General features: G+C 35.2%; 1 non-coding gene across 1 annotated transcript; it reads left to right on the forward strand.

The window, feature by feature from the left end:
• The first annotated feature begins 2,589 nt into the window (after positions 1–2,589).
• Positions 2,590–2,696, forward strand: LOC145625979 (small nucleolar RNA R71). The gene has a single exon (XR_014110868.1). It is a non-coding gene; the product is annotated as a small nucleolar RNA R71 (small nucleolar RNA).
• The last annotated feature ends 8,507 nt before the right edge of the window (positions 2,697–11,203 follow it).

Genomic DNA, 11,203 nt, shown 5'->3' on the forward strand with positions numbered 1-11,203 from the left:
CATAAAGTGACACTTTTCCCAATTTAATACTAAGTTGCATTCTTCACATCTTTTCAATATTTTAACGAGATTTACACGACATGCATCAAATAAAGACCCATACACACTAAAATCATTTATAAATACTTCCATGATAGAATCTATGAAATAAAAAAAGATACTCATCATGCAACGTTGAAAGGTAGCAGAGGCATTACATAAACCAAAAGGCATTCTATGATATGCAAAAGTACCATAAAGGACATGTAAATGAAGTCTTCTCTTGATCTTTTAGGTGAATTGGAATTTGGAAAAATCTCGAATACCCATCCAAATAGCAAAAGAACTTATGATTAGCCAACCTCTCAAACATTTGATCAATAAAAGGGAGAGGGAAGTGGTCCTTTTTAGTTGCGATATTTAATCTATGGTAATCAATGCACATATGCCACCCTATAACAGTTCTAGTGGGAATTAATTCATTTTTATCTTTTTTAATCACAGTCATCCCACCCTTTTTAGGAACCACCTGAACAGGTTTTACCCACTTTGAGTCAGAAATAGGATAGATAATACCTGCATCAAGTAATTTCATCACCTCTTTCTTAACTACTTCTTGCATATTAGGATTCAACCTCCTCTTGGGTTGAATACATGGCTTATAGTTGTCTTCTAAATGTATCCTGTGCATAAAAAATCAGGGCTAATACCCTTGAGATCATCAATACTGTACCCAATTGCCTTTTGTGGGTTCGAAGAACATCTAGAAGTAAGGAAGTTTGTGGGTCATCAAATGCAGTACTAATGATCACATGGTATAGTTCTTTCTCATCAAGAAAAACATATTTCAAATGAGAAGGGAGAGGTTTTAGTTCAGGTTTCTTGACCTATGTAGGTTTTTATTCTTATTGATGTCATTGATATTTAATTGATGTCATTGATATTTAATTGATGTCATTAAATAACAATTTTCTTCTAGTATAGGTCCTTTTAAAACTTTACCTAAATTAAAAGTGATATTATTGTCTCCTACAGAAAGAGTTAGTTTTCCATTTTTAACATCAATAAAGGCTCCTGTAGTATGGAGAAAAGGCCTACCTAATATAATGGGAATTTGTGTATCCTCAGCCATGTCTAATACAACAAAATCAACAGGAATAAAAAATTTACCAACTTTGACAGGAACATCCTCTAAAATACCTAAGGGGTATTTAACAGAACGGTCTTCCATATGTAAAGTAATGTTAGTAACTTTCAAATCACCCATATTAAGCTTAGCACACACAGACGATGGCATAACACTGATACTAGCACCCAAATCACATAATGCTTTTCTATGAAGACATTACCAATATGACAAGAGATAGAAAAACTACAAGCATCCTTTAATTTAGGAGGGGATTTATTTTGCAATAAAGGACTAAATTCCTCTGTAAAAGCTACAGTTTCTACCTCATCAAAGGCCCTTTTCCTACTCAAAATATCTTTCATAAATTTAGTAATGCAGGAACCTCAGTGATTAAATTAATGAAAGGAACTGTTACCTACAAATTTTTCATAATCTCCAAAAACTTACAGAATCGCTTATCAAACTTACTCTTCAAATGTCTATTGGGGAATGGAAGCTTGATAACTGGGCTCTGCAAATCTCCACCCTTATCATGAGATTTACCCTACAAAGAAACATTAGAAGGGTTAGTTTCCTGTTGTAGCCCTACATGGTTAGTAAGATTAGCATTTGGTACAAGGGAATCTAGATTAGCAACAGGTCCATCGTCCTTGGGCATAGGAGGCCCATCATAGTGTGAACTACTCCTAAGAGTGATTGAATTAGCATGATATGTAGGATGGATTGGTTGCGATGGTAGAGCTCCCTGTTGACGGATTTGTAGGGTAGATGAAATCTGCGCAATTTGATTGTCCATGATATTATTATGAGCTACAATCAAATCAATTTGTGTATCCCTACTCTCCATGTGCTTTAGCATGCTTAAAATCATTGCTCTAATTTTTTACATAGCAGGGTGAGAAGATGAGGAGGGTTGTGATTGGTTTTTCTGGCCAGAATTAGGATGGTAATATTTTTGTTATGGTGGTGGTTGTTGTTGTGCTTGTTGTGGAGGTGGAGGGTTTTGTACATTTGTAATCTGGTAGGAAAGATATGGGTGGTTCTAGAAGCCAGGATTATAAGAGTTGAAGTATGGGTTATTTTGCCTATAGGATTGGAAGGCATTAACTTGCTCTATGGAACTTCTACAATCTTGCTCTCAATGTCCTACAATTCCATAATTTTTACAAAAAGCTTCATTATTAGCAACAACAGAAACATTAGCTATAGAGTTAGGAATAGCAGTAAGATTATCTAGTTTATGACAAATAAATGTTAACTGAGACTGCAAAAAGGATACAAAATCGACATTTTGTTTTCCTTTGTTAGCAAACCCTCTCGGATTCCCATATTGGGAATTGTGAATTGCCATGTCTTTGATAACTTGACCTGCATTTTCATATTAAGGTTCATGAATCTCCCACTAGCTGCAGAATCTAGAATTGATCTAGATGAGTTTCTAAGTCCACTATAAAAAGGCTTGGATCAACTGCCATTGTGCCAGATTATGGTGGGGGCATTCTCTCTGTAGATCCTTAAACCTTTCCCAAGCTTCATATAGAGTTTCATCTGGATCTTGGGCAAAGTTTTGAATAACACTCCTTAATAAAGTTGTTCTCTCTACAGGGTAATAATTATTATAAAAATTCAAAGCAAGAGTTTCCAAGTCAAAAATATCAAGTGCAGTTCTATTCAAACCATTAAACCATAATTTAGCTTTCCCACAAAAAGAAAAGGGAAAAAGAATCTCCCTGATTTGGTTTTAATTGTGTGACCCCAGCTTGCCTAATGGTATTACAATATTGGCAAAAATATATAATGTGAAGATTAGGATCTTCACCTTTAGCTCCACTAAATTGCTTCATCTCTATCATTGTGATAAATTGGGGTTTGATCTCAAATTGCACCCCATCAAGGGCCGGAGTAGGAGTAAGGTGTGGAAAATCTGTCAGTGACAGCTGTGAATAATCGCTGAGCTTTCGAGGTGGAAGAGGTGGTGGTGTCATCATCTCTGATTCAGGCTCTGAAAAGGCTTCTGAATCGCTAGAATCAGATAGGAGTTCTGAAGGTTGATTACCTCCAGAAGTGTCTCGCATCTGCGTGTAAAAATTCTTCTGTCTATGAAAAGCTCGTTCAATTTCGGGATCGAATGGAATGTAACCTGATCTAGAACACCTGGGCATAAACACAGAACTAAACAAACAAATATGAGAAAGTTGTCTCAAAGAACTTGCGTTCCATGAGACAAGAGAAATTAATTTAGACTACAAAAATAATCAGAAATAAAAATAAAATCGTCTCCCCTACAACGACGCCAAATTTTGACAGGATAAGTCTTATCATCTAGTCAAAAATAATTCCTAAGTTCCTCTAACTATGCAGATAGGGAAGAAGGGTCGAACCACAGGGAAACAAGTCTACCTATTCCTAATTAATTAAAATAATCTAAATTATAAAGTAACTAAATTATTGATATAAGGAATTAAACTACGGGAGATAAAAATAGGGAGAAATCAATTAATAAAAGCCTAGGGCATGGGTTCACCAAAAAATAATATTCTAGGGTAAAACATAATAATCAATCATCAATGCATCAATTAATCAGATCAAAAGGTTTTCGCTACGTATTACAATCATAGAGTTAATTTACTGGTATTAATCTAAATCTCATCTCTCGAATCTCGACTTAACCATTTATAAATTAGTCTGCCTATTGAAACTAAGACTAAACATCAATTCTCATATGTCGAATCTCAAATCAATATTGCATAACTCATACGAATAAACCATGCGTAATCTAATTGCATAGCATTAAATCAATCAATAGGAAATTAACCAAGCATTGATAATCAACATACCCCTTCATATTATTTATGGATCCCCATAAACCTAAGAAAGAAAATTACTCACACATAATTAAGTCTAAACTAATCAAAGCAATTAATCAAGACATGATGAAATAAAAAAATTAAATTACTGAAAATAATAGAGAATAAATCGTTACCAAAGTTAACGGAAATAATGAATTGAATTACGAGAAAAGTTGTAGAAAGAGAAAACAATGAGAAAAAACTAATTTGAAAACTAAGTAGAGAGAGAAATCTAAGAGAAAAAGGTCTTAAACTTGCTTAACAAAAACATATTTATATTAAACTCAAAAATCCAAAACTTAAACGAACTAAAATTTAGCTTAATTATCTTCCAAAATTACGCGCCTGGTCGGGAGCCACACCACCCGATCGGGCGCGCCTTTTCTTCATCAGGGGGCTTTTCTCGCGCCCGGTCAAGCGCAAGATTGGGCAATTCATGCTCTTCTGCCCTGCCCCGCCGGGCGTGCCTTCGGGCGTGGCCAACTTGGTCGGGCAAGGCCACTTTGGGCAACTTAGACTTCTTGATTGGGCCCCGATCCTTTGGCCCAATCCGGGTTTCCTCCATTGGGTTTGACTACTCGGTTAAATTGCCTCGGTATAACGGTCGTGCTCTACCAATGCTTGTAGTCGCTTCATAAAATCCCGGGAACATGTTTTAAATGAGAAATTCCCTACAAAACTTAACCAAAATTACGAAAACACTAGAAAATACCAATTAGTAATAAAAGTGTCTCTAAAGAGCCAAAAACACTACCAATTATGACCAAGGGATGGGGGTAAAACACTATTTAAAATAGACATATCATTTACTTCCATCAATCTTGTCAGAAACCGTGGTAGTCACCGAGATTATTGTGGTACACAATATTACCGCATTTAGTTTCTACATTTACATTGTCATGATCATGCTCTTTAATTTGTTGCCTAGCTTAAAGTATTTATTTGTGTTTCCATTGATCATCTACACTAACGTATTATTACTTTGATTTTCTAATTGGCATTGTCATTGACATGATTCTACCGCCTTAAAGTTTTACTTGTTATGTTTATCATCTTTGTTGACATAGTAATATACATAATTAATTTATGTTTGTGTTATTATTTTGTCTATTTATTATTCTTAATTGTTTATCAGTAATTCTTGTGATGAAACATGTGGTTACATCTTGATTTATTTACTGATGTCATATGCAATATCTAAATATTTTTATGCATCGTTTACACTTCACATTTTCAATTTATTAATGACTAAATGTAAAAATCCAACATTAGTGTTTAAAGTGATGACGAACAAGTTACTTGGCACCGAGATTAAGCATAACGATTTCAATATTATGTATAAAAACATCATGTACCTCGACGCCATGAAGATAATGACTTAATCAAAGATCACGACGACATGTGTGAAGACGAAACCTCAATGTCACAGTGACGACAACCAAGGGTCACATAAGCAAGTTTTTATGACATTGACAAAGGATTAGAACATCAGATAATTGTGATCAAGGGTCATGACGACATGTTTAGACACCCAAATGTGTCTCCCCAAAAATAAACCCAGTGATGAATACCTTTCATGTCATTTGATTATCGAATGAGGTGAAAGTGTGAAAAGTCTAGTGATGAGTATGTTTTTATTAAAATATCTCTTCTTTCTGTTTTTGAAAATATTTTTTTTCTTACCCTATTTATGAAAATGTGAATTCTAGTTAATTTTTGTCCATGATATAGGTCCAATAATAGTATAGTTGGATCGTTCTTGAAAAAACCTTTCTAACAATATATTAGAAGCCGAATTCCGATGAATAATGAGGAAGTTATGGCCAAAATACTAAACTTGGCTCAAATCGGATCTTACCTACGGCCTAATGATCTAGAGGAGGGCCTATTATTAATTATCATTCCTAAAGCTATTAGGATTGATTATAGTCTTCTAGAATACTCTAGAATGTTCTCTTAAATCTTAATGGAGTTAGGACTGATAATTATGTTTCAAAGAGTTTGAAATTGAATAAAACTACTCCTTTTAAGAATCCTTGTTTTGTATGAGATGGATTATGTTCAGATGTTATTTTCGTGCCTCATAATCTTTATCCAAATCTTATGTGGTTGGATAGATCTTGAAATTATCTTTCCAATGATATATTATAATATTAATTCCGAGCTATAACGAAAAAGATATAAATTAGACTTCAATAGCTTTCCAACGACATATTATATGCCTTATTTGGACTTCTGGATCAAAAGATATGATAAAAACAAAATCCGCTGAAACTGTTGTCCATCGAGTTTTATTTCGATTCGAATTCAGATTCTTTTCTTAGTTTTCGACCCTATTTTTTCTCTATAAATAGAGGTCAAATCTCCCCTTTTTCAAATCATCAATTCTCATCAAGAATTTCTTGATTCTCTCTCTCTCTCTTTCTAAACCAACCCTTTTTCAAACAAAATTCGCATTCAAAAGATCTAGACACACCTAGCCAAATTCGAAGTTTCCTTCGCCCTAGACGTGAAAGGTTTGGCATTTCAGAGGGTTTGGTCCCAAATCCCTCTTTCAATTATTTAATTTAATTGTTTTGTTTTATATTTTCCTTGAAGTTACTAACCCCTATATTTTGTTATTAGAAAGAGGTACGAGGCATCCAAGTAAGTACTTTAAATGTTTAATTGATATTTTTGTATAGAAATCATGCTTAGATTGTTATTTTGATTCCTAGTATCATGTTAGGATGTTTTATTGCTTCATAGTATCATGTTTAGGGTTGACTAAAAATTCCTAATATCAAGTATGATTAAAAGAATGCTTCCTATTTTCTTTCTTAATAGCACGTTAGTATCATGTTAGGGCTAAAGCTTTGATATTTGATGCTTAGTGACATGCTAGGGTTTGTATTTTATCTTGTTAGTATCATGCCTAGGATTTTGCTATTTATATTATGCTTTAACATGATTATGATTATTATTATGATTATGATTGTTATTATAATTATGATTATTATGTTGCTTGATTGATATTTATTGTTATTGCTTGATCACGCCTTTTATGCATGTTTAAAGGGAATTTGTGCTTGTAATCACGCTTAATAAGATAATTAATAATCTTTTTTAGGGTTAATATGATTATAATTCAAGTGATCGCCAATAATAGTTTTATTTGTGCATTAATAATCAACCAACATAGATTAAACAGGTTTAGGGTAAACTTATTGATTGCATGTTAGTCAGAAAGCGCACATGAACACGAGAAGAATAAAGTAGAGGCCTATTATTAGGGCAGGTTCAGTCTCTTTTAGATTGGATTTGTACCTTCATCCCCGAACTTCCAGTCTTGGTTCCAGACCTATTGGAGTTAACAATCTCATGGATCGTTAAGGGGTGTAACCTTCACCCTGTAAACGGTTTACAAGTTCCTAAAACTTGTTGGCGACTCTTTTGCTCTAGCTTCCTTCCCTTTGGACACCACCATGCTTAAGTGTATGATCACAGTGGGGTTCCAGTTTGGGGTAATGCTTGAAATATTCCTTGCAACATGAAAGTAAACTCTAACCCATTGAAATACATTTGATTTCGTCATCTTGTATGTTTTTTTATCATTATTGCTTTATACTACCTACATATCTAATATATATGATATACTTAGAAATAGCGTTTATTTTAACAAAATATTTCAAATGCATACGATAATTCACTAACTAAGTATTCAAAGGAATATCCATTGTTTTATCTTATATTTTTTTGCAGAATGTAATGAACGACGATGTCAAAGGAAACAGGTTCACGACCAGAGCTCCAAACAATGGTTACTCACTATAGACACCTAAAAATTTCTCACCAAAAACCAAACCCTATGATGAACAACCTTTCACCGCCATTATTGATCGGGTTTATTATTTAATCTTTGGAGTGCTTAATACATATTTCCATTCAATACATTTCATAAACCAATCCATTTCCTAGCTCATTTCCATAAACCATAATTTGTTTTCCTCTTTTCGTGTCCACATCGCAAAACCGAGAGAAACTGATTTTGTTTCCTTATAATTTTGATCTAATCATTATTTTGTTGGGTAGGTCTTGAAATAAGCTTTCCAAAAATATATCATAAGCCCAATTCCGATTTAAAACGAAGAAGATATGAGCCAAACACTAAACTTGGCCCAAAACCAACACTCTTCTACTAAAACGGCCATATCATAAAATCTACAAATCATTTTGACCTGACTCTAATTGGGTTGGAAATTAGACTTGATAAGCTTTCAAATGATATATAATATGATATATTCCAAGTTACGGATCAAAAGTTATTATAATTTCAAAAACGCTTAAAAAAACTGGAATTATCGCGCACAATGTATAAGCACCATGTCACGGCGCCTAATGCTGTGGCACGGTGCCTGGTGCTGTGACACGGTAAATTACAACGTTTCACAGTGGTTTATTCCTGTTTTTTCCTCATGAAAATCAACAGTGGCACGGTACCCGTTGCCGTGAAATGGTATTTCTCACCGTGTCACAGTGCTTTTTCCGCATTTTCTCACGCGCTAATGAATCTGGACGCGATTTGGACATACTATACATTGCGACATAGCATTGTGTTTTGTGCCACGGTGGACAGAACCGTGTCACGATGCCCATCCCGTGGCACGGGATTACTCCGTGTTTTCTCCGCGTGATCCTTAACGTGTTTTATCTTTTGTAGCCTGTTTTCTGTCCCGTGCCACACCAAGTTGTCCCGCGTCACACTAATTTTCCCCGTGTCACGGCATATTTTGTCATGTCGCGGCGTCCTTTGCCGTGTCGCGACAACCTCTGCCGCGTCACGGTGCCCCAAAACTAGGGTTTTTATCTTTTTAGGGATCCGTGTGTTCCCTCTACTCATTTTCCCTATAAATACCCACTTCTTTCTACAGTTCGGGGCATCAAATCATTTTCTCTTCCCCTCTTTTATACCAAAAATCATTCTCTTCTCTCTCTCCCTCATATTCAAAGCCTTAAACCCATATTTCTAATTACACCATTTTTCCCTTAAGCACTCCAAGGAGTCCATACAACACCCGAGGTTCCGTCCTGAAACCAAGGCATGAAAGGTACCAATAACTGAGAGTTTTGACCAAATCAACTCTAGTTTTTAATTAATTTAATTTACATTTGATTTATTATTTTTATTGAAGTTACTTACAATTGATTCATGATGTAGCAAATTAAGGGAACGAGAGGAATGTGAGTATGTAATTAATTAATTTAATTACTTTTTTATTTTTATATTGCTAGTATCATGATTAGGTTAATTTATTATTCGACTTGACTAACGCTATTATTGTTAAATTGCTACCAATATTAATTTTTATTCTATTATATTTTTTACGATCACCATATTGCATGTTTAAATGGAATATGTAATTGAAAATCACGCCTAATAAGATAATTTGGACAATCGGTTTAGGATCCTTTTTAATCTGGTTGTTAATCGAATTGATCACAATATTTTAGAATAATGTGTTGCAGTAATATTTAACCAATTTAGACTAATAATAGTTTGGAGCAAATTGAATATTTTGTTCGCATGCCTTTGAGATTGCAGGAATCACTTTTCGTCATAAGAATCGAGTAGAGGCCAATACGGGCGAATGTGACTCCATGACTCACTTCGTACCATAATCCCCAATCCTCCTTTTGTAGTTCCGAACCATATGGAGTTAGTAATCTCATGGATTATGAATGGGGTGTAACCTTCACGGGTCAATCATTGTTGCCTTTCGTTGTCCCTTAATCGTGGTTGCCTTAAATGACCCGTGAACGGTTTACAAGTTCCTTAAAATCTTGTTAAAGACTCCCTACTTTGCTTTGTCCCTAATCGTATTATGCCAATTCCCACTTCCTATGAGTGCCAAGCGTATTCACAACATGCTTTAACGTAGGCGCACTTCGAACGACGCCTACATTTGGCGACTCCACTGGGGAGGATTCTTGGTTATTTATCGATTTAAGTGATCGGTATTTAATTAAGATGAGTGGATGAGACTTGAAAGATTTTTGAAAATATTCCTGTGAATAAATTAGCATTTTTATATATGCATAGACGTTTTAACGTCGTATTTCATGTCTGTCCCGTAGGAAAAATTGGATAACCTGGTCGAAAACGAAGAAAATAGGGGTACCAGTTAAATTTCCTGATTGTCGCGCCACGACAGAGCTTGCTGTGTCATGGCGCAAGGCACCGTGACACCGTAGATTCTGTCGTGTCGCGGCAGTCTTGAAATCCTGCCAGTGGCTTTATTTCTCTTGTCACAGTTAGCTTCCTTTTATTTTTCTAAAAAAACGTGTGTGTTCTACATACGTCTTAGCCCCGGGAGATTTAAGCTCTATCAACCCTAAAACGCTGATGGAAATAAGGGTTCATCTGAGTTTTTAAATCCACCCAAACCATGGAGTCGAGTTTGATTGCATCACGAACTCGCGGAGGTGCCCGTTGGCATACACCCTCAAGGAAGGCTGCCTTGCTAACGCGTCCAAACTCTTATCCATGGTATCCTTTTGACACCAAATAAAACCTGACCATAGTGGAACATAGATCTGGACATTAGGTTGCAAACTATTCTTTGCATTATTGTGCCTACGTGTCCTAAGTGTGTATGTTTGGTCATTTTGATCCTAACCTTAACGATATTTCTTTGTCTATGCTAGATTATTTTATGACTAACAATTGCTAATGGACCGTACTCACTTAGTAATTAGCACAAACTCTAAAAAAATAAAATAAATAAAATAAAACTTGTAAAATCACATAAAAACTTTGAACTGAAAACCGTGCCACGGCAATAAAACGTCGCGTCACGGCAATCGGTACCATGTCACGGCGTCCTTTACCATGACACGGTCCCCAAGTTTAAGTCCAGTCAGCCCTTATTTTGGTCTTCCGTGCTAATTTTGTCTTTGTGTCAGTCATTTTTATTACATGTCTAGCCATACGATCATACCATGAGTCTTATAACATCACTTAATCACTCACGACTCAAGTATATTCCACACACTTTCTGTATGTTCCAACTCGAGTCGTGCACCAGGTCGTTTATGATTGTATACTAGGTTCATGTACCCTTTTTCGTCATAATAAAAAAATTAGTGGAGTTTTTCTCACCTATTTTAAAACGTCTATTTTTTCCCTTACTTTCCAATCTTGAGCAATGAGTCAACCAATTAAGTGAATTGTTTTATTTCACAATACTTGGTCAAGGAGAAGGGGTAG

This window comes from Chenopodium album, chromosome 3 (genome assembly GCF_948465745.1).
Source record: "Chenopodium album chromosome 3, dcCheAlbu1.1, whole genome shotgun sequence".
NCBI lineage: Eukaryota > Viridiplantae > Streptophyta > Magnoliopsida > Caryophyllales > Amaranthaceae > Chenopodium > Chenopodium album.